Source organism: Euprymna scolopes, chromosome 21 (assembly GCF_053919585.1).
Source record: "Euprymna scolopes isolate OS-2025 chromosome 21, ASM5391958v1, whole genome shotgun sequence".
In the NCBI taxonomy this organism is placed as follows: Eukaryota; Metazoa; Mollusca; class Cephalopoda; order Sepiida; family Sepiolidae; genus Euprymna; species Euprymna scolopes.
The window spans coordinates 74,681,680-74,708,456 of record NC_136502.1 but is presented as its reverse complement, the minus strand read 5'-3'; the positions used below and the strand labels follow the sequence as shown (position 1 = coordinate 74,708,456).

Sequence of the window (26,777 nt, the reverse complement as noted above, 5' to 3'; positions counted from 1 at the left end):
TTGATGTAGATCAGGAAGAGAGTTGGGCCCAGGATTGACCCCTGAGGGACTCCAGCATTTATATTGCAGGCCTCCGATTTTTGTCCATCTACCACTACTCTTATGAGCCTATCAGAGAGAAATGATTTAATGATTGAGAAAACATTTCCAGTTATACCGTAGCTGGAAATCTTGTGAAGTAGACCCTTATGCCATACCTTGTCGAAGGCCTTTGATATGTCGAGAGCAAGTGCCCTAGAAAGGAAGCCTTTGTCAAGAGATTCACTAATCCTGTGGGATATAACCGTCAGCACATCTGCGGTAGATCTTGCAGAGCGGAAACCATATTGTGTGTCACTAAGAAGGTTATTCCTGCTGAGGTGGTTGACTATTTCTCTATTTAATATGGATTCCAGCAACTTACTCATAACACACAGGAGACTTATTGGTCTGTACTGAGAGGGAGATGACTTATCACCTGAATTCTTAAATACAGGGCAAACTGATGAGGGCTTCCAGGGAGTCGGAAAGCACTTCTCCTTAAGGCAGCACTTAAATAGTTTCGTAAGTATGGGAGCAAGTTCTGGTTGAAGCTTTTTTAACACTATAATTGGGATGCCATCAGGGCCAGTTGCTTTACTGGAATCTAGGTTCTTGATTAGCTTGGCGACCTCATGCACGGATATTTGTATGTTACCTAGCTTGTTCTGTGTTATAGGAGGAAATATGGGGAGTTGATGGCCTTCGTCGCATAGGGTAGAATTAGCTGCAAAGTTCTTTGCAAATAGTTTGGCCTTGTCTGACGCTGACGAGATGACCTCTGGTCCATTGATAATGGTTGGGATAGAACGTACACTTCTGTTCAGGATCCTATTTGTTATTTGCCAAAACTGGTGGGATCCAAGCCGCTGATCAGCTACCTTGGATTTAACAGACTGGGCATATAGCTCTCTTGCATTTTTTATTACTCTTTTACAGTGGTTGCTGGCAGTCCTGAAAGCAGCTTTAGTCTCAGTGCATCTATTACATTGGTAGCTATGGAAAAAGTGATTTCTGTGCGCGATAGCAGCAGCACATTCTGGGGAGAACCATGGCTGGCTGTTAGGTTTTTGTTGGAATTTTTTAGATGGTATGAATTGGTCTATGCCTACAATTAACCATTCGGTCAGATCTGATACTATAGAGGACACTTCCTTTTTAAACATGGAGTGCAGAGGTAAATCAGATATGAATGTATGGGAGCTATCCCAGTCAGCCATAGAGTATCGGTATACAGTACGGTGGAGGGGTACGTCTGGGGGCTTCTTACATTTCGTTTTTATCTTAACTAATACGATGGAGTGGTCGGAGGATCCTAGAGGAGAATGAACGCAACATGAACATAGCTCAGGGGAAGTTGAAAGAAAAAGGTCTAAGAGGCTTGCATATTGACCGGGTGTATCGGACACATGGATGGGTTCGCGAACAATCTGAGTGAGGTCATAAGCAATGGCAAAATCATGACAAAACCTCCCCTCATCATCTGTCTTATTTGAATGGGTCAACCATTCCACGTTATGGACGTTGAAGTCACCACAGGTGTGGATGTTAGCCGAAGGATGTGAAGACAGTATGTGGTCTATTTTCTCAGATATGCTCTTAAAGATAGTAACTCCGCTGTTGTGGGGCCTATAGAGGGCAAATATAAATGCAGTGGTATTAGAAAGTGCAACCCTGAAGCACATATAGGGTAAATTAGGATCTTCTCTAGAGATATCCCTGCCACACGGGAAGCCATCCTTAATGTAGGCACATATTCCATGCCCATGGCGATCTTGGGTGTCAGATTTAGCTGTTAAATTAGAGTATCCGTTAATTATGAACTCATCTAGGGAAGTGGTCGGCCCTATTCCAGTTTCACTTAGAAATAATATGTCCGGTTTCGTCTCCTGTAATTGGGTTTCAACCTTGGAACGTAGACCCCTGATGTTGGAGAAGGAGACCTGGTAGTAGGGGTCTACGTTGGAAGATGAGGTTCTAGGTTTAATCGGGTTTTATCGATTTTGAACGAACCAAGAATTACATTTATATATATATATATATATATATATATATATATATATATATATATATATATATATAATTCCGGTGAGTTTATGTGGACAGTGTTAATCTAGTAAATTTTCATTACATTTACATAATAATGATCCATAATAAATAGAGGTACATGGTAGGAGTTGAAGTTTAGGTACTGTTCAGTGAAAGCTAGCATTCGGTATAAAAGTGACATAAACACCTTATTAGTACGTTCAAACAAGCTAGATAAAACTATCCCTGACGATGAATTCAGAAGTATTGGAAAGTACTCGGAAGCTGGAAAGTGTCAAAAAATAGAATTAATAGACAAAAAACATTTAATTTATTTAATAAACTATATATATATGTATACATATATATATATGTGTGTGTGTGTGTGTGTGTGTGTGTGTGTGTGTGTGTATATATCTGTATATGTATATGTAGATATATAAGTATATGTATATGTAGATATACATGTATATATATGTATATATGTATATGTATATATCTGTATATATATATGTATATATATATGAATATATATATATGTATATATATGTATATATATATGCATATATATATATGTATATATATGTATATATATATGTATAAATATATGTGCATATATATATGTATATATATGTATATATGTATATATATGTATATATATATTCATATATATGTATGTATATATATGTATATGTATATATATGCATGTATATATATGTATATATATGTATATATATGTATATATGTATATATATGTATATATATATATGTATATATGTATATATATGTATATATATATAGGTGTGTATATATATGTATGTATATATATGTATATATATGTATATATATACATATATATGTATATATATGTATGTATATATATATGTATATATATGTATGTATATATATATGTATATGTATATATATATGTATATATATGTGTATATATATGTGTATATATATATGTATATATGTGTATATATATATATGTATCTATATGCATATATACGAGCAAACACTTAATAAAACATGTTAAAAAACACTTTGAAATGAGTTAAAAACATATTTAATCTGAAAAGGAAACACTAGATAAGTGGATAGTCCTTAATCTTCAGAGTTTCGAAGAAATACTTTCCTTCTCATCAGATGGTAGGAATTAGCAAAATGCGGGATCGGATTTTGCATGCAAAAGTATTTGATGAAACAACAAGTAAGTCAAAGATCTTACTTGAAAACAAAAAAAGTCAAGCAGAGGAAATATGGTGAAGAAAAAGGTGATTACACATGAATGGATAGTCTGGTGGAAGATAAATAATCCAGTGACGGTAAAATCCAAGTATATAACTTCAAGAAAGTAAATTGAATTTCCATTTGCATAAGTAAAATCCAAAAATCCCGTAATTGGAAGAAGATGGTCCATAATAATCCAAAGGCAGAAATCCATGGAAAAATTCACAAAAATGTGTACAAGGAAAAAAGGAAAAAATCCCAATAATATTAATAAAAGAAAAATACTGATATATAAATATAAATATAAATAAGAAATCTTTCTTATTTATATTTATATCTCGGCACACAGGAATAGGTATGTTTTATCTGGCAGAACGGTGATTCATTAAAAGTGTGGGGTCTGCATTCGCGCCTGGTCCACAAAGTATGGAAATAAAAAAATAAAAAATAAAAAACATTTACAAGTGTTTTTGATATAGGTGTACATAAGAATACTTTGATAATATCTTTTAACTTAAATAGGGATGGTATAATAAAATTGTGGGGTCTGCGTTCGTGCCTGGCCTCCATGGAATGGAAAATGGCACAAACTTTAATAAAGACTTTTCATATCTATCTGCGTAAGTATACTTTGATAATTATGTTTCAGTTTGAAGAAATATGGTATAATAAAATTATGGGGTGTTCGTTCGCACCTGACCTCCATAGAATGGAAATATGTCACAAAGTTTAACAAGGTTTTTTAATATAGATCCACAGAATATTGTGATAAGTGATTCAGTGTGAATAGGTATCGTATAATAAATTATAGGGTTTATCAATTTTATTTAATTTTTGTGTAATCATATTTTGCTTTGGTTTTGATACTCCCAAATTCGAAGCAATCTCTTTACAACCCTTCCTTTTCATAACCTATCATACTTTCATAAATCAGAGTCCATTTTCTGTAGGCTGTTTTTGAACCTAGTCAACGACGGGTACTTTTGCAAGTATATATATATATATATATATATATATATATATATATATATATATATATATATATATATATATATATGTTTAGAGGTACAGAATTTATATATAGTTTTAAAAATAGTAAGCGGAAGTTTCTCGAGAGCTCTTTCGACTATCATCTCATCAGGAGAAAATCGATAGCGTACAAAATAATATTGTGTCGAAAAATAAAGAGTTCTAATGGGGAACTTATTAAATGTGCCAAAAGTACGGGGACACCAAAATAAATTTATTAACGTTTAAAAACGATTAAAATATTGGCACAATGAGGGAGGAGAAAAAAAAAAGCGGGAGAAAAGATTCAAAGTTCCCCAAAGAGAAACAATACGTTGGATGTTTCTTTTTGCCGGCACAAAGAAGGTTGACGCACCGCAATAGAGACAGACTCGAAAACCATTTAAAGATTATGCTGATATTTTAATGAAATTTGAATAATAAATAAAAGAAACGCCATTATAAGAGCAAATTATACTCATTATATCCTTGATCCTAATTGGAGCTGAACTCCAACCTTTTTTAAGCCCATAACTTCAATCGTGTAATTTCCATTATCCACTCATCTTTTTTACCATCATATTTCGTTGAAGAGTTAATCCTTCTCGGTAACAGTCGTAGCACTAGCAATGGGAACGATAAGCGCCGTCCAAATGATTCCAAACAGATGTCAATCGAGAGGGAATGAATAGAACGTCTTTCTATAAAAAGATGTCTCAAAGTCGAACGACAAAACTGAAAATACTTGAAAGAAATCCAAGGAAACAGTTATCCTAAAATAAGTTCATTTATTTGTTTCATTCCTGATTTTTTTTTTTTATTATTTATTTTCATAAGCTAAATAGTTAGATAGCATATACGGCAGAATTATCTTGACATGCTCGTTTTCATTAGATGACTGAAGTTAAGCAACGTTGAGCCTGGTCAGTACCAAATCGATAACCATTTGGGAATGCCAGGCAGTATATATAGATAGCGTCTACACCTCACTACAGAGAACTGCAAAAAAACGTGTCGTTATATTCTACGAAATATTTAAAATTGTAAGAGAGAAATTTGAAAGGAATATGAAAGCACTTAAACTATTGAATCAAAATTATATTTCTGAAAAAACCCTAGTAGAAAGAGAAGGAAAGGATAAAGAAAAAAAAAGAAAAAAGAAAACAAAAAATAAAACGAAAAAGACACTGAAGAAGAAGAGAACGAAAAAGATTGAACAAAACAAAAGGAAAAGAAGAAGAAAAAGAAGAAGAAAAAAAGAACACAAATTCCAAGAGGAAGAAGACGACAAAAAAAAAAGATGCTGTAAAGATAAGGAGAAGAAGAAGACGCGTAAAAATGGAAATGTAGACGCGGTAAAAGAGGAAGACAAAGAAGACGGTGTAAATACAGTGGAAGAAAAGAAGACTCTTAGAAAGAAGATAAAGGAAACGCTTAAAAAAATAACTGCAAAATAAGTAGCAGAAGCAACTGGCTGATAGCCAGTCATAAACAATCTATTGATTTACGTACGGTCAGCAGAGAAGTAATAAGTACCGGCCATGTTTATAGTGATGTAATAACTTTTACAAAATATAAGGCACGTGGATTCAAGCAAAAATATAGCACAAACGGTTACATGAAACATGCTATAATAGTAATTCATATATTTTTATTTTGCATGGAAAGTTTTTGTTTCAGTTAACATGTCTGATAGCGATACCAGGAAAGTTGATTTCCGTGTTCAAAAATAGCATTCCCTTAATCGAAAAATTACTGGTGTTAACTGTTGAAGTCAGAATCGAAAGGGAGCATTCCATATTGTCTATTGGTAGGCCAACGTTATATGCATAAAACTAATGCATTAAAGTAGTGGAATAATGAACTGATGGCTTGTAGATAAATATCACTGTGAATAAGATTAAAAGGAGAAAATATGTGCTACTACCATGGTGAGATCACGTTTGCGAGAGAGTCGGTCAAAAGTGAGGAAATGTGTGTATTCTAACATGAAAACATACTACAGTATGAGTTTGGAATGGTGAGTGCGGAAGATGTGCATAGAAATGGTGAGTGCGGAAGATGTGCAATGAAATTGCTATAATGTTGAAAGTTTCAAGGGGAAATTGTTATTAAATTATTAATATAGAAGAATTACATAGAATACAGAGAACAGAATAGATAGAATATAGAATATAAGAATAGAAATAGAAGAGAAGACTACGCAATACTATCGATACTATAATATTTTACTTGCTTACATATGAGACTATAGTAGGACAAACTAATTACTAGTTTTAAATTTAGATGCCCCGTGAACCTTATTTTCGTCGCTTCAGGCACCAACCTCTTAAAACAATGAGTATTTTAAGATTTTGTAGTTTAATAATTGCTATGATGTTGTAACATTTGAAAATAAAAAAAAAAAAAACAAAACTGCATTTTTACACCAAAATTCTTACTTACTAGTGTACACCTTCTATCAAAATAAATGACAAAAAATATGCTTCACCATAGTTCACATTAATATTTATATAATATCCTACAATAGAACCCTAGGATATGGTGGCCCAAGTATAAGGTTTTTTCAGATTACGATGTGGAATGCAATGTTTGTCTGACCCCTGGTTATGGTATTTGTCTCGACTTACGGTGTTATTTATAATGTTATTTGATTATATATATGTATATTATATACTGTACTGTATTTTGTTAATAATTTTTAATGCCGTATCCTGGAGTTCTACTGTAATTTAATTTTTTATACATAATAATTTCTGATGACTTAAATAAGAGAAAAACACTTACTGATGATTTTATTTAGAATGGAGGATTTCTTTCTGAATTCATTTCAGGAAGGGGGTTATCAGACTTGCTATTTGTTTTCTTGCTTCCACTCACCACTTTATATGGTTTCGTCCAGAGATGAGAACAAAAGTATGATTTTTTTACTTTCTAACCTTTGGTGTGATGAAACGGATAAATATTTATTTTTATGGAAAATATACATTGGGCATAGAGTGTAGGATTATGATTATTGGGAAAATGTTTTTTTTAATTTAATGTTAAACGTTTTAAATTTGAATATACATACTTTCAATACAAAGTTCATTTTTTTTTAATTTGTAGTTCAATCTTTTTAATTTGAAGAATATTTTTCATTTGAAGTCAAATCTTTTTGTGAAGTTTAATCTTTTTGATTTGAAGTTTAACATTTGTAATTTTAAGTTTCAATCTTTTTAATTTGAAGTTCAGCGTTTCAAATTTCAAATTCAATATTTTTAATTTGAAGTTCAACCTGTTTAGTATGTAGTTTAATGTTTAATTTGAAGTTCAATTTTCATTTCTTTTAAATTTCAGGTTAATTTTAAATGTTTAAATGAAAATTAGCATTAAGGGTAAAAAGGTGCATCAACTCCAATGAAACATCTCATAATATTAATGGCAATAACAACCTTAAGAATGAACACAGAGAAAAAAAAAACATTCATTTGCAGATGGATCCTAAAATTTGACAGAGTAAACAAAGTTATTGACATTCTGTAAGAAATTCTTCAACTAAGCTTTCTTCCTTCTTTTCTAGAAAACATTTTCTGATATCTGTTGCCCACCATTTGCCACGCCTTCCCCGCCTACCAGTAAAAAATACAGGAAAATGTTATTTGTATTTTTTCTTCATGTTCAGAGTTAGATTCAAAATGAAACACTCTAAAGGTCATGCTATCAAACCTTCAATTGGTAGGATTGTTATTGAGCTAAGATTTTTTCATTTAACCAAATGAATACATAATATATATATATATATGTATATATATATATATATATATATATATATATATATATATATATATGTATATATATGTATATATATATATATATGTATATATATACATGACTACCTTTGAAATTAACAATAACAATAGAAAATAAACATGGATATACATAAATTATCATATATATATATATATGTATATATATATATATATGTATATATATATGCATATATATATGTATATATACATGTATATATATGCATATATATGTATATATATATGTATACATATATATGTATATATATGTATATATATGTATATATATATATGTATATATATGTATATATATATGTATATATATGTATATATATGTATATATATGCATATATATATGTATATATATATATGTATATATATATGTATATATATGTATATATATGTACATATATATATATGTATATATATGTATATATATATATATATATATATATATATATATATATATATATATATATATATATATATATATATATATATATATACACATGGCTACTTTTGAAATTAACAATAACAATAGAAAATAAACATGGATATTATTATTTTCTCTACCGCTCTCCCTCGACTCAGGACTGCTCCATAATAAACAAAGTATCTGACAGCATAGACACGGCACTGTCCCTCGACACTAGCGCACAAATACATGTGTTTGGTGACTTTAATGTCCACCACAAAAACTGGCTTGGATTCTCTACTCACACAGATGCAGCGGGCAGCACAACCCATAGCTTCGCTATATCTCACTCCCTATCACAAATTGTTACGTTTCCAACCCGTTTCCCTGACCAGGAAGAACAACACGCATCACTTCTAGATCTGTTTTTGACCACAATTCCTGATGACTGCATAACGAAGGCCCACAGCCCAATCGGGAACGCTGATCATGCAGTGATAATGGTTGAAATCGCCCTAAACTCTAGACCCAAAACTGAAGAGCCAGTGCTCAAAACAACGAGATATTATAATAAGGCTGACTGGGAAGCCATCAGGGAACTAATTAGAGATGCTCCATGGAAAAATATTTTCTCTCTCCCTGCTGAACAATGTGCAAACGAGACCACTGACTGGTTCAAAACTGCAATCGAAGCGCATGTTCCCATGCGGAAATTTTATAGTAAGCCCCACTCTCCCCAATGGTTTACGTCGACTTGTGCAACTGCCATTGCTCAAAAGCAACATGCATACCGTAGGTTTAACCGACATAAGTCCAGTTCAAACAGACTGAAGTATATAGAAGCTAGAAATAACGTTAAGAAAGAAATAGCGACAGCTAAGAAAGAATTTACGGAAACCACTAAAAAGCGCATCGAAGCACAAAAACTAGGAACTCGAGACTTCTGGAAAATCTACAACAGTGTAGTAAATAATGGGCAATCAACAATTCCCCCACTAACCAACAATCACGAGGTTGTCTCCTCAGCAACCGACAAGGCTAACATGCTTGCCAGTCGGTTTGCCTCAAACTCCACACTGGACCCTTCCAACCACCCCCTACCTGACTTTCCTATGCGGACAGACGTCACACTAGACGATCTGAAAACCACCCCTGCTCAGGTGCATGCTATCATAAAAAACCTTGACACCTCAAAAGCATGTGGACCCGATCTTATCCCAGCTGTGCTATTAAAAAAGTGCTCAGCCGAAGTAGCTCCAGTTCTCTCCAAACTCTACAACAAATGCCTTAATGAAGCTTGCTTTCCGGGCTGTTGGAAAACTGCTTCTGTTGTACCAGTATTCAAGAATTCTGGCGAAAGGACAGACCCATCAAATTATCGCCCCATTAGCCTCCTCCCACTTTTTGCCAAAATATTTGAGACCATAATTAACCATGCTCTAGTCCATCATCTTACAGATGCTAAACTACTGACTGACAAACGATATGGATTTAGACAAGCCCGTTCCACAGCAGACATCCTAACTGTGATCTCTGAACGTATATACCATTCACTGGACAAAGCGGGGGAGGGCAGAGCGGTAGCTCTAGATATATCTAAGGCTTTTGACAGGGTATGGCATGAGGGTCTCCTCAGTAAAATCAGATCATACGGTATCACTGGTAGAATACTTAACATAATTAAATCCTTCTTAGATAAGAGAAAAATCCAGGTTGTCCTCGACGGTCGTACATCTAAACAATATGATATAAATGCGGGGGTGCCCCAGGGTTCTATCCTTGGACCTCTATTGTTCCTGATATTCATAAATGACCTCCCCGACAACATTGCCTCTGAGATGGGTATATATGCTGATGACACTACACTCTATGGCAGACACGACAGGAAGATGAATGAACACATTTCTAAAGAAATGGCAGAAACACTAGAGGAAGACCTCCAATCTGTAGTGGAATGGGGACAAAAGTGGTTGGTCGCGTTCAATGCTGCCAAGACTAAACTAGTTTCATTCAATAATTACAAGAAACCCTCTCTACCACCCATAGCAATGGCCAACGACTCTTTATCTGAGAGTCCATCTTTCAAACTCCTTGGCCTAACGTTCACAGGAAACATGAGTTGGAACAATTACATTGAAAGCATTGCCAGGGCCGCTGCAAGAAAGGTGGGCTCTCTCTACCGTGCTAGACAACTACTAACACCCGAAAGTATCCTGTACTTCTATAAGGCCACCATTCGCCCATGTATGGAGTATTTCTGTCACATCTGGGCTGGTGCATCTGCTACTAGTCTCTCGCTCCTTGACAAGGTTCAAAAGAGAGTCGCAAACCTGATAGGCCCTGAACTGGCATCTAAGCTTCAGCCTCTGTCCCATCGACGAAATGTTGCATCCCTCTGCCTTTTCTACAAGTATTTTAGTGGTGAATGCTCTGACGAACTGCAATCACTTGTGCCCCCACGACGTGAGCACCCTTGACAAACCCGACAGGCTGCTAAATCCCACCCCCACACTGTAGAGATCCCTAGATGTAAAAGATCTTTTTACTCCAATAGTTTCTTCCCCAGAACCGCTAGACTCTGGAATTCCATTCCAGGTCCCTGCTTCCCCAACAGTACTGACGTGCAGAAGTTCAAGTGCAACGTGAACCGACACCTTGCTGCCCAAATCCCTACATAGTACCCCAGTAGTTGTTGCCCCTGATAGTAGCCCCCTACACCAAAGTGGCAATTTGCCTTGTTTGGGGGTGAAAATGTAATAAAAAAAAAAAATATATATACATAAATTATCATATATATATATATATATATATATATATATGAATATATATATGTATATATATATATGTATATATATGTATATATATATATATATATATATAACATAATATAAAAAAACCCACACATTTAACTACACCTACGTTTAAAATAGGTAAGATCACTAGATATCTACGTTTCCCGCTAAAAAAGCACACACAAAGGAAGGGTTGAACCCAAGGTCAACTGGGCCTTTGTCCTGTAAGTGCCTGCCCATTGGTTGATTAGGAAGGGAGCGGTGGAAACTAGGAAGCTGATTGGCTAAATAAAAACTCAATAGAATGTGCGTATATAAAAACACGAGACAACCACAACTCTTTGCATAAGCTTGACAAATCCTAGCGTGGATGAATGCGGAATATTCTGTGTAGCTTAATTGCCATATATATTTTTATAACTTACTATATATATATATATATATATATATATATATATATATATACAGGGTGTTCCAAAAGTCTTGGGCACATTCCAAGTCCGCATATCTGCTTAATTGTGAGTGGTAGTAAGATGAAAGTGGTGCCATTTTAAAGCTAAATGCATTAAGTTTTTTGTAAGGCTATACCAAAATATACCAGATATACCAGATGTGTTTTTTAGTTCTAGAGATATTCAATGTCAAAATGTGCCCAAGACTTTTGGAACACCCTGTATATATATATATATATATATATATATATATATATATATATATATATATATGAAAATAGTCTGGCATAGGGTTTCTTAACCTTGGCCATGTGGCTCACTCCAGATTGATAATGCAAACCATAAGAAAGTATTTGACTTAAGTTTATGTTTCGGAATTTTTATAGATGAGAACTCATAATTTGTATTATTATTATTTGTATTATTATTATTTCTTATCTTGGATGTTATGCTCACAATATTTTGACTGCTGTAACCTCCGACCTTTTTTTATGTAAATATTGTCGAACTCAGGAATCTGTACAGAATTTTGAACGAACGTTTTATTTAATCCACGGAGAGTAGCTTGCTCTCATCTCAGTAAAAGTGTTGAGTAGTATTCACTTGTACTCTTAGTATCGTCTGCACTGAGGTTTGAACCATCAACCTCCAGATAACTGTTACTTAGAACTGGTTATAACTTATCGCTTATATCCGTTACACCACAGGTCCTTGCGTTGAAGGTTATGTTGGCTGAAACCTCGTGAGAATAATATCCCAGATTGCATCAAATAATACAAATTGACTTGTGGCATAACGGATATAGGACAAAGTAGATTCAATTCTCAATGTGGGTGACACTAAGTATATGATTATGAACTACTCAAAACTTCTACCTGGACATGGCTGACGGAACGAGAATATATTGCTCCTGTATATAAAATAAAAGCTTCTGTTCGAAATTCCATACAGACCAAAAAATTCCCACGTCTGACAAGATACACCCGAAAAGAGATTATTAAGTCACTTCCACTAATACCTTTTGGAAAAAAAAATATGAATTTATTTCTGCTCATCCCAACTGAAATAGTAAAGCAGCATTAAAGTAGATACTAAAAAGAACAGTATTTCAAATTAAAAAATGTCAACCTCAAATTAAAAAAAAGCTTAATTAGAAATTAACAAAAGTTAGATTATAAATGAATGATTTATTAATGGGTATTTTTTAGCTTTATATTAACCTTTTCTAATCTACAATTAAACTTTTTTACTTTGAGATTTGATAGTGTAGGCTTGGAGGAGAAAATCTCTTAATAACACGTGTGAGCCGTATATAGCACACATTTCGCTTGTATCATGTGCAGTCATCATTTGCGTGGTAAAGAGAGTGGATCTGGTTCTCAGCAATGCACGTATAAACCCAAATCGTTGCATTTGGATTTTGAAACCATTTCTGAATCATTGATTCACCTTCATGCACTTCAAAAATAAGCTTTTTTTTTCAGTTTTCATCATTTAAAAAAGAAAAATGCAACAATAATGGCAGAAGTTCCCTGAATTTCATTCTATCCACTCCGAACCCTTGAATCACACTAGCACCAGATCCTCTCTGTGCTCCAATCGGAGATAATAAAACTTCAGAACAACCTCAATAGTTTCACTATCCGAATATACTTTTTTTCCATCTGAGTTTTCATCTGTTTCTATTTCTTAGACCTTTGCACACAAATTGGTTGCCATCTCTTAACCTATTCCATTACACATCTTGTGTAACCAATGCTTGAAAGTACTATAAAAATTGAGTTTTGCACAAACCCTTTTCACAAAGGGAGCTGGGGGGGGACTTTCTTCTACTTGAGAAGCTTTCCAACACTACAACTACTGATCATCACTTTGGTAACATTTACTCTCACCTCTTTACGTTCCAAAGCATTTCTCCAAGTCTTTAATCTTTTTCTTTTTTTTTTTTAATTTTCTTATCATTTTGTCCTAGTTGGGGATGGGACATCATACGCAATGGCAAAAATTTAACTGTTATCACATACAGTCAAGCCGAGAGATCTTTTTGCAAGTCTACCGTTCCATTAAGTGCAAGCGTTTGTATCTCTCTTGCATTTGGTTTACCAGATATATTTGCTAGGTAATTTTGAAATTCTTTTTCATGAGTCACATGACTCCTATAATTACTGGAATGATGCAGATCTTCCTAAGATTTCAATTTCTTTTTCATGATGTACATAAGACATTGGTATTTTGTTGTCAAAAAATCAGCTTCTTTTAACCCAGTATCATTAGGGATATTAACTTCTACTAAGGTTGCTTCTTTTTCTCTCTTGTTCCATATCACCATGTCAGGTTTATTAGGTTTCTAGCTGTATGGATTGCATAGTCATAGTCGATGGTGTATTTTTTTTCTGTTTTGTTTCTGTTTTTTTTTTTTTTTGGTATATGACTTGCTGCTACATTTGATTTTCAACTTTTTACAGATGGTTCAGAGGAGATATTTACAGAGGCCATTGTGTCACATTGTATAGTAACTGTTTCGCAGCAGAATTTAGCCACAAGATGTCAGGTGACTCACACTCTCTATTTTTTGTGTAGCAAAACCTGCACTTGTTGTCGTTACTGATACCATTGCTGAGACCAAGTAGGTCTTCTGTTGTTATATCATCGTTGTTGGCAGAACTCAGATACGAGTATACATTTTGTTCATTAAGATTGAGCTAGCCACAACTACAAAGTGTTTTAGGGCATCTTCGACAAAGATGAGTTGCACCAGGAAAATGGCATGAATATCCTCATATCGACACTGGACGGACTATTTTTGCGCAAAACTATTGACACAGCCTACAAAGCATACAGAAACTTCAACAGATTCCGGAGACCAGAACACATGGCAATTTCTGACTATGATACCAAAGGAGTACAAAATATAAAATGAGTTTGCCGGACGCTGTACTAGCATGTAAGCTTTTAGACAATGCAAATTTACCTAACCAGCAAAGACAGTTAATCCTGACAGCATGTGCGTCCGATGAATTACGTTATGACAGGATGAGGTCTGTCATGAAAAGAATTTTCAGCGACGTCCTGAACCAACAAAATCCGGTCACACAACCACAAAGTCAAAATGCTAATATTGTGATGATGGAGCAAGAGACGGCACTATTCACTGACCAAGGAAAGAGGCATAAGCCGCATCATTCTTTTACAAAATCTGATGAGAAGGTTAAAGGAACCAATCCGCCAACAGGTATGGGAAAATTTTAATTCAGACAAAAATGATTCTCCAATAGATGAATGTAATATTACGCTTTTCATGCAGAACAACGCTTCTGAAAATGAAATTTTTGTGATGGAATCATTAAACTCTGCAGTTATTGATACGGCATGTACTAGGACAGTCTGTGGTAAGAAATGGCTGAAACATTATACAGACAGTATAAAATGTGATATTACTTCTACTAAAGGTCACAAGCCTTTTCGTTTTGGTGACGGAAAAATTATAAACTTTTTTAAGAAAGTTATTCTACCAACCAAAATAGGGGATATCAAGTGCAAAATAGAAGTGGAAATTGTTGATGTAGACATCCCTCTTCTATTAAGCTATAACCTCTGGTACCTGCACATAATTGATGAATTTTCTCGGTTCAGTGCTGGATGCATAACAAATCCCAAACAATCATCTGTGTTTGTTAAAAATTTTATAAAAAATTGGATAAGTATTTATGGGGCACCACAGCGACTTCTCAGATCTGGGAGTGAATTTGACAGTGATGAGGTGCGAGACATGGCTGAGAATTTCAACATAAGCATAGTCACTACTGCTGGTTATTCTCCCTGGAGCAACGGTTTGCTTGAAAGGCATTACCAAACATTAACAGAGATCTACGGAAAGTCAAGCAGGAACAGAATCTTGATTGTGAAACAGCATAGAACTGGGCACTGATGGCTAAAAGCTCCCTACATAGTGTACATGGATATAGTTCATATAAACTGGTATTTGGGAGGAATCGAAATATTCCATCAGCTCTCAGCAATCAACCACATAAACGCATTATACTCTTTGAGACAAACCTTCACTAAAGCCGAATCATCTGAAAAAATCAGAAGAGCTCTCCGTAAACAATTACGGCCCACACCAGATGCCTGTGTAGCTGGCGATAAAGTCTATTATAAGAGACCAAATAACAAAGAGTGGAGGGGACCTGCTGTAGTAATTGGACATGACGGACCTGTTATGTTTGTCTGACATGGAGGGTTACTAGTGAGGGTGCATAATCATAATAGTCAGTAATCTTGATAAAAATGTAACTATTCAAGTGCTGACTGATGATAATAGTGTTATGATAGTAGAGAATACGCAATTCCATGAGGCAAAAATCAAAGAGCTCAACAATTAGAAACAGAACGATGTTTACGCAGAGGTAAAAAACACGGGACAGAAATGCATATCCGCTCGGTGGGTCTGTAGCTTAAAATCGACAACAGACGGCATAATACACAAAGCTAGATTAGTTATGTGGGGATGTGAAGATATACAGAACTTACAAGAATCCCTAAGACTGATAATGACTGGAAACTACATTCTATGGATATAAAATGCATTTCTCCAGGGACAAACTATGGATAAAGAGGTATACATAACACCACCCAAGGAAGCTAAATGTAATAAAATATGGCGATTGAACAAATGCATCTATGGGTTGAGTGATGCATCTCTCCACTGGTACAACAAAGTGAAATCTGTCATGATTGAGAATGATGGGATTATGTCAAAAATGGACCCTACAGTTTTCTATTGGATCTCTGAAAATGATTACCTGATAGGCATACTGGCTTGCCATATTGATGACTCCATTTAGTCAGGCAATCAACAATTTAATGGCATTATGGATAAAATACGTGGGAAAAGAGAACAGTGAAATTTTCAAGTATTGTGGAATTGATCTCAGCTGTATTGATAATACAATACATTTGAACCAGAAGAATTACTGTAAAGAAATACCACCAGTTGTTATGGATTCTCTAAGAGGCATACAGAAAGATTCCCAACTCACAGAAAATGAAAGAAAATCCTTGCAATCAAAGGTGGGACAGCTATTATGGTTAGCACACCAGTTGACCAGACTTGCTATTCGATACCTGTGTATTAGCAGCAAGCATTAAAAATGGCACCGTGCATGATCTACTACAAGTAAACAAAGTTATTGCCAGAGCTAAATCATCCACACTATCACTAAAATTTCAACCCCTTGGAAAAGATGAGGAACTACACCTGATGCTGTTCAGTGATGCTGCTATGGGTAATCTTCCTGATGGTGGTAGGCAGGGTTGCTATATAATGTAGATGAATCTGATAAATTCTCTCCGATTTGGTGGAGTTTAAAGTAGATCCGACGCATTGTGCACAGCACTCTAGCTGCGGAAACTATCTCAATGTCTGAAGCAATTGACATGGCAATCTTCATTTCTACACTGTTTACAGAACTCGCCACAGGTAAGCCCAATCCACATAAGCTACCTATAACATATATCACAGACTGCAAATCTCTCTTTGAGGCTGTAAAATCATCTAAATCAGTTAAAAAGAAACGACTTAGAATTGAAATCAGTGGAATCAAGGAACAGATAGCTAATGAACAAATAAAGGAATCCGGATGGTATAAAGATAAAACGCAATTAGCAGACTGTTTAACAAAGAAGGGTGCATCACTATGTGAAGATAAAAGATCAATAAATAAAATATTCTAATTTAAAACAAAAAAAAAAGAAGTGTTTTGTGGAAATTTACCTGCAAAGTCTAAAGTGTAAAACCTTTTTTTAAAATGAACACGTTGATTTTTTTTAAAAATGAAAGCTCCTATTATGTTTATATCATCAAGTAAATACCGGATGCTAACGACAATTTTTTCTATTTCATTCAATGTTTTCGTTTTTTAGATATTTAAAAAAAAAATTCACTCGATAAAGTAGAAATAAAATATAATAATCAAAAACTCGTGTATTTCATTAAGAAAATTTAAAAAAAAAATCGTCGATTGGGTTTTTGTTTAACAGCAAAAACTTATCAGTGAATGTGTGCTTTTTTTTTTTACTACGGAGGCCCCAAAATACTAAAAAAAAAGAGATATTAATTATGATGTTTATAAGTCACTGTAAGATAATCGCGAAAAAAAAAATCAGAGATTTGTCTCCCTTTATTTGAACAGTCAAAAAATGAGTTCGCGTTTTATTTTTATTTTTTTGAATCCTTGTTTAAAAAAGTATTTTATTTAAAAAGGACATGGAATATAAGTATAAATATAGATAAATTCTTAACAATGAACAATGGAAGTACATATTGAATAGAATTTTTTATAGGTAAGTGATTTTTTGGAATTTATATATATTTTTTATAATCGAAGTAAGTAAAATTTCGTTGATTTTCTTTAAATCCTTTTTAAAGAAAACCGATTAAAAAAAACAAATATTGCATAATTTGCTATTAAAATTGTTATTTTTTTTAATTTGGTCTTTACTCCTTTAATTGAAAAAAATACGGTTTGAATTACATTGTTCAATTAGTTATAAGCTTCGAAAGATAGTAAGTTGATTTATTCAAGTTCATATACGGCATTTTTAATGGCCGATTCTGATACACCTAGCGCATCATCTTTGCTCCTGAGAAGAGTGCTTCAGGGAGGCACAATTAATGATTAAATCAAATAAAAAATTTTAAAAATAAAAAATAAAACCTACGTTTTGTTAAATCTAGTAAGAGTTACCTCCCTTACTCTTGATGAAGCCAAAACGGATTACCTCCCTTTGAACACATATAACGTGATTTGCACGAGATCTCATTTTTAGAAAGACCGCCATCTTTGTTTTCTTGATAATGTAACGTTGTCGTGAGCACGTGTAAAATAAATCTAATTTTAATCTCCACACATCAGTGTTGTTTATTTCCTTCAATTGCATATAAATGTGTATAGTGCTACATAACATAAGTTGGAGCATTTTTGTACATTGAATCGTTTTACTCAATATTAAAATAGTTCGAGGATATCTATACCTATTCAGCTTATTATATTATATATCTACAGTAAAATGAGCACTGTTTTCTTTTATAGTATTAATATATTTACTAATACATTAAAATAAACTCAGCTCTTTAGACTCCAGGTCTAATACCCTAATTTATTCACATAAAATTAATATACGAAAGTATAGATTTATGCGTAAACTTTAAGTATTTACTTCAAAAATGCTCATTACGTAGGTAGAGCTAGTTAGTAAGTTATAAAATATATATGGTGATTAAGCTACACTGAATATTCCGCGTTTCATCCATTTTAGGACTCTTCAGGCTTATTCAGTGTAGCTTAATCGCCATATATAGTTTATAACTTACTATATATATATATATATATATATATATATATATATATATATATATATTATTATTATTATTATATGTGTGTGTGTTTATGTGTTTGTGTGTGTATCTAAATTTTATGGCATTTAAATTCCATTTTTATTTAAATGTCATATTTGGACTGGCGAATCTCTCTCCCATTTGAAGGTTTTCAATAAAGTATAGAAACGGATCTGTAATTTGATTGGCCTTATCCTTTCTTCTTCTCCGCGACCTCTTTCACAGACGTAATGTTACTAGTCTTAGTCTTTTAGTAGTACTAGCTGGGGTACCCGGCGTTGCCAGGGTATTTGTAGGCGTGTGTGGCGTTAAATAAAAAAGAACCCGGGGGGGGGTTAGGATCGAACCCGAAGCCCTGAGATGAAGTTTTAAAATAAAATCGGCCAGTCAGTATGAGTTAGTGAAAGATGTTTGAATTTATTTAAGTAAGAACCAAAATGATCAGGTTTATTTGTTATAAGCGAAGTAAAAAAAGAAAACAACGTTAACACTTAAGCGGGGAAAAAAAAAAAAACTAACGTAAGGCAAACGAACGATGAAAACAGAAAAACGGACACGTGAAAAATAGCTTAAATAAGCCTGTTTCGATATTAAAATTTAAAAAATCGGTGGGTACCCGGATGTTTTTAGGTGTGTGGTCGGGGGTGGATAAGTGAAGTAAAAAAAAAGACAGAAAAACGAACGTTACATGAAAAATGGCTTAAATAACACTGGTTCAATATTTAAATTTAAAAAATCGAAAAAAAGACATCTCCCACGATTCGAACACAAAACGTTTAGATAATGAACCAACGCGCTAATCAACTGACCTAACGCGACGTACATGAAATTTGTTCAGTTTTTCAACTATTTAAAGTAAATCACGTCATGACGTCATCTGACGCATGCGTAGAACCGGTCGAGAGGGCCGTTTTTGTTGATACCCCTGTCGAAAATTGTCGATTTCGAGGTGAAAAAATTAACGTTTTTGGCCAATTTTTCAATATATTTTAGCGGAGGATGGAGATTCAATATGATACCGAGTTTGTGAATTTTTGTTGTGTCTGTCGAAAGTTTTTAGCAGACACACAAACATACACATATACATACATACATTTTCGCTTTTATATATATAGACTAACGGGGGGGGTACCCGGCGTTGCCCGTGTTTGTAGGTGTGTGTATGGGGGGATAAGTAATAACCCTGAAATGATGTTAAAAAAATCGGAAAAACCAAACCCCACCCCCCAAAAAAACAGCGAAAAAAAAACGCTGTGTGTATAGGGGGGAAGTAAACTAAAGAATAAGCGAAGTAAAAGATGAGGAACTACACCTGATGCTGTTCAGTGATGCTGCTATGGGTAATCTTCCTGATGGTGGTAGGCAGGGTGTCTAAAGATGTAAAAGAAAAAAAATAGTTTTGGTTGTGAGGCTGGATTGAACCCTGGAGCCTTGACGCGGAGGTGAAACTCCAACCACTTAACCGTGTAGGCCAAGAGTAAGAGGAATTAATCATAGTGTTAAAATAAGGCTTATAAAGCGAGTGAAAGAGGTTTGATTGACAGATAGCCACTAAATGAGGTCATCGCGGGAGCGTTACGAGATGACGTAGCAGTATTTTATTTTTTTTTTGTTTTACTTCACATTAGCGTTTATTAAATTACGTATTTCGTTTCCTGTCTAGACATCTCTCTCTATCTCTCCCTCTCTATCACTCTCTCTCTCTCTCTCTTTCTCTCTCTCTCTCTCTCTGTTTGCGTTTGTGTATATGTGTGTGTGTGTCTCTCTCTCTCTCTCTCTCTCTCTCACTTCGTCTTCCTTACTCTAAAGAGTGTTACTAAAAAAGAAAATGGCGTCTGGCTGTTTTTATTTTTGTAAAAACTTCAATCGTTAATATTTTTTGTAAGCGTATTTTTTTACTTCACATTTTTGGCTTGTTATTTTTTGTTTAACTATCGTATCTAACCATTTTTAACGTGATAATAACTTTGGTAACGTTGTCATAGCGTAGAAGTTCACAGTTTAGCTTGTGTGAGGGTTAAATTTTTTTTACCGATAACAACAATGTTTTTTAAATTCAGACTGCCATTAGAGCTTGCTGACGTCAAGATCACGTGACATGACTCAGTGGGTTTTAAATACAAGTTGACCCAAAATAAACGGCCCCGTGTATACTTTATGTAGAAGAGTTGGCGCCCGTATTTTGGGGGGCAGTTATAAATCGATTAAAAATATGTAATGTTTAACATTAAAATGTCATTTTTTGCCCCCCCTGCAGAAAATCGATCAGTTGACGCACTTCTGATGGTCTTTTTGGGCTAATTTTTCGATATTTGTCGTCCAGAGGGTGGGGCTTTAATATGATACCAAGTTTGTGAATTTTTGTTGCGTCGGTCAAAAGTTTTTAGCAAACACGCAAACATACATACATACATACATTTTCGCTTATATATATATATAGACTAGCGAGGGGTACCCGGCGTTGCCCGGGTGTTTGGGGGGGGGGTAAAAAAGTAAGTATGAGGATCGAAACCGAACCCTTGAGGCAAAGTTGTAAATTAAAGTGTGAAAAAAAAGGTGCGATGTTAACCATTGCTCGACCCCGAGATGCTAACGGAAACACGTTTGAATTTATTTAATTAGTTGGATTTAACAGGTGCCCGTTTTAATGAGTTAATGAGGTCAAGTTTGACTGCGGAATAGTATTCATTTACTGCTGAACGCTTTTTTTCCCCACCCCCAAGATGTTATAGGAAAAAGACTAACCCACATGCGGTGAGCGACAAATATTGAATATCTATCTTCCCGAAATCGAGCAAATTAAATAGACAGGCGAGCTTCGTTGTTAACTGAGATATTACCATTTATATGTGATATAAAAAGTTTTAAAAAGTTGTGAACCGAGCGACCACTTCTCTGAAAGAAGCCTTTTGTAGACACACAGAAAAAGCGAACACACATACATACATACATACATACATACATACATACATTTTCGCTTTTATATTTATAGACTAGCAGGGCTACCCGGCGTTGCTCGGGACCGTATAAACAATGAAAAAACAAAAGCAGATATTGAACATATGTTTGATTCTTAGGGGAGAGGAATCTTTCATCTCTATGTATTATTTGTTTTATCTACCCTAGGACTGATATTGTTCATGTTTTATCCCTAGCATTGGTAATTTACAGCATGTATATGAAATTGTTTTACCTTAGGGAGAAGAGAACAGGTAATATACAACATAATGTGTCTATATTACATCCCTGGCAACGCCTAGAAACCAGCTAGAACATGTATTTCAGTCAATCTTTATTATATCCTGGGCTATGCCGGGAAACCAGCTAATCTCTTTTTAGTGACTTGACCACCAAAATACCTCCCTAAGTGTGTCCTTTCTTTTGAACTTATTAGATATAGGTATCTAGAAATGTGTGTGAAAATTTGTTGAATGCATTGTTCACTATGATTTTCTTATTGTTCTACACAATATCAACTGTAGCGAAATAACACAGTAAACTTAGTGTAGTGTTAGAATAAAGAGCAAAGGAAAAAATTAGAATCATATTTTGTAATTGCAAATCTAAATTTGCTAGCATGTACCAGTATTTGCCAGGTTGTGGAAATTTGGAACTTATAACATATGTAGTGGCCTTTACCTAGATACCTATTGCTAAAAATTATACTTTCATTTTGTTAGAAAAATCTCTCTTCAGATGCCCTGCATCATTCAAAATAAAAACAAATATTTTTATAATTGTTTCAGTATATTGCTACACAATGTGAAAGTTTTTAACGTTTGTAAAAAAAATCATGAATGTGCTTATATTGCAAAAAAGAAAATATCAGTGCACAGTATTGAAAGTGTTTGAGATTCAAAAGTCTGTAACATTTCTACTAACTTCATAAGATGTCATGTGAGAAACTGAATTGAATATCAAGACATTATCTGAAGCGTTTTTATTTTGGTGTAACATATGTGTTTACAGTGAACCTTAACTTTTAATAAACAGATTGGTATGCAATGACATAGGCTAAGAATCTTTAAAATATATATAAATTGGAAAAATGTGTGAACAAATGAAAAAAAAATGATCCGCTCCACTTGATGACATCAAGCACAGTAATATTTTAGTGAAGAAAATATGAAATTGATGTTCAGTGATTAGTTTGGATGAATGAGAAAATGTAATTGTTTGATGCATAAAAATAACTCAGTTGCTGTATTTGATATTAAGCAGCAAAATATAGTGATTTGAATATTTGGGAAAACATCAAACCAGATTATGTAAAAAGAAAAAAAAAAGATGAAATTAGAAAATATATATTTTATGTTTATGAGTTCTGCCAATCAAAATTTTGTGGCAGAAATTGGGTGATTACCATGCAATTTTATTTTGGTAAAATTCTTAAATTATTAGAATGTTTATTATAATTTCTAATTAGTGACTTGTTATAATCAAAATCCGCCCTAAAGAGTGTCCTTTCTTTTATTAGGTATCAGAGTAGGTATCAAGATTTCTACTTCTATACAAATGTGATATTTCAGATCTGTACATAAAAAATTTGTTGAATATATAGGTTGAGAATTGTTCTGTGTCGCTCTCTCTCACACACACACGCATTCTCACTTTTATAGATATAATAGATAGATTACTCTAGATATATTTCCATATGTCTGAATACCCTATATACAAATTTTCAAATCTGTAGATAAAAAAATTTGTTGAGTATATAGGTTGAAAATTGTTCTCTCTCTCTCTCACACACACATTCTCAATTTTAGAGATATAATAGATAGATTATGCTAGATATATTTCCATATGTCTGAATACCCTATATACAAATTTTCTAATCTGTAGATCAAATATTTGTTGAATATATAGGTTGAAAATTGTTCTTACTCTCTCTCTCTCTCTCTCTGGCTACCTCACACACACATTCTAACTTTTATAGATATAATAGATAGATTATGCTAGATATATTTCCATATGTGTGAATACCCTATATACAAATTTTCTAATTTGTAGATAAAAAATTTGTAGAGTGCATAGGTTGAGAATTGTTCTCTCTATCTCTCACACACACATTCTAACTTTTAAAGATATAATAGATTATGCTAGATATATTTCGATATTTCTGAATACCCTATATATAAAAATTTGTTGAATGTATAGGTTGAGAACTGTTCTCTCTCTCTCTCTCTCTCTCGCTCACACACACACACATTCTCACTTTTATAGATATAATAGAAAGATTATCCTAGATATATTTCTATTTGTATGAATACTCTATATACAAATTTTAAAATCTGTAGATAAAGAATTTGTTGAGTATATGGGTTGAGAATTGTTCTCTCTCTCTCTCTCTCTCTCTCACACACACACACACACATTCTCACTTTTATAGATATAATAGATTATGCTAGATATATTTCCATATGTCTGAATACCCTATATACAAATTTTCAAATCTGTAGATAAAAAATTTGTTGAGTATATAGGTTGAGAATTGTTCTCTCTCTCTCTATCACACACATTCTCACTTTTATAGATATAATAGACAAATTATGCCAGATATATTGAAATATGTCTGAATGCCCAATATACAAATTTTGAAATCTGTAGATAAAAAATTTGTTGTATACATAGGTTGACAATTGTCCTCTCTCTCACACACACACACATTCTCACTTTTATACATATAATAGATAGATTATGCTAGATATATTTCTATATGTCTGAACACCCTATATACAAATGTTCAAATCTGTGGATAAAAAATTTGTTGAATGTATAGGTTGAGAATTTTTATCTCTCTCTTTTTCTCTCTCTCTCTCTCGCTATCTCACACACACGCATTCTCACTTTTATAGATAAAATAGATAGATTATGCTAGATATATTTCCATATGTCTGAATACCCTATATACAAAGTTTCAAATCTGTAGATAAAAAATTTGTTGAATATATAGGTTTAGAATTGTTCTCTCTCTCTCTCTCACACACACATTCTAACTTTTGTAGTTATAATAGATAGATTATGCTAGATATATTTCCATATGTCTGAATACCCTATATACAAATTTTCTAAACTGTAGGTAAAAAATTTGTTGAGTATGTAGGTTAAGAATTGTTCTCTCTCTCTCTCACACACACACACACACACACAAGTTCTCACTTTTATAGATATAATAGATAGATTATGCTAGATATATTTCTATATGTCTGCCTACCCTATATACAAATTTCCAAATCTGTGCCCAAAAATGTGTGGAATATATAGGTTGAGAATTGTTCTCTCTCTCTCTCTCTCTCACACATATTCTCACTTTTATAGGCTATATAGGTTGAGAATTTTTTGCTCTTTCCATCACTCACATTCACACTTTTATAGATATAATACATAGATTATGCCAGATATATTTACATATGTCTGAATACCCAATATACACATTTTCAAATCTGTAGATAAAAAATTAGTTGAATATATAGGTTGAGAATTGTTCTCTCTCTCTCTCTTTCTCTCTCTCTCACACACACATTCTCACTTTTATAGATATAATAGATAGATTATGCTAGATATATTTCCATACGTCTGAATACCCTATATCCAAATTTTCTAATATGTAGATAAAAAATTTGTTGAATATATAGGGTGAGAATTTTCCTTCCTCTCTTTCTCTCTCTCTCTTTCTCACACACACACAAGCTGAAAATTGTTCTCTCTCTCTCTCTGACTCTCTCTCTCTCTCTCACACACACACACATGGTCATTTTATAGATATAATAGATAGGTTATGCTAGATATATTTCTATATGTCTGAATACCCTATATACAAATTTTTAAATCTGTAGATAAAAAATTTGTTGAGTATATAGGTTGAGAATTGTTCTTTCTCTCTCTCTCACACACACATTCTCACTTTTATAGATATAATAGATTATGCTATATATATTTCCATATGTCTGAATACCCTATATACAAAATCTGTAAAGATAGAATTTGTTGAATATATAGGTTGAGAATTGTTCTCTCTCTCTCTCTTTCACACACATTCTCACTTTTATAGATATAATAGATAGATTATGCTAGATATATTTCCTTATGTCTGAATACCCTATATACAAATTATCAAATCTGTAGATACAAAATTTGTTGAGTATATAGGTTGAGAATTGTTCTCTCTCTCTCTCTCTCACTCACTCACTCACTCACTCACTCACACACACACACACACACATTCTACCTTTTATAGATATAATAGATTATGCTAGATATATTTCCATATGTCTGAATACCCTGTATACAAATTTTCAGATCTGTACATAAAAATTAGTTGAATATATAGGTTGAGAATTGTTCTCTCTCTCTCTCTTCTCTCTCTCTCTTTCACACACATTCTCACTTTTCTAGATATAATAGATAGATTATGCTAGATATATTTCCATATGTCTGAATACCCTATATACAAATTTTCTAATCGGTAGATAAAAAATTTGTTGAATATATAGGGTGAGAATTGTACTTACTCTCTCTCTCTCTCTCTCTCACGCACACATTCTCACTTTTATGGATATAATAGATAGATTATGCTGGATATATTTCCATATGTCTGAATACCCTATATACAAATGGTCAAATCTGTAGATAACAAATTTATTGAATAGA

General features: G+C 33.5%; 1 protein-coding gene across 4 annotated transcripts in view; it reads right to left on the bottom strand.

Moving 5' to 3' along the window:
* LOC145242513 (protocadherin gamma-A4-like) overlaps positions 1-26,777 on the bottom strand; it is a 590,587-nt gene that overhangs the window by 234,713 nt on the left and 329,097 nt on the right. The gene's annotated exons all lie outside the window — the stretch shown is intronic.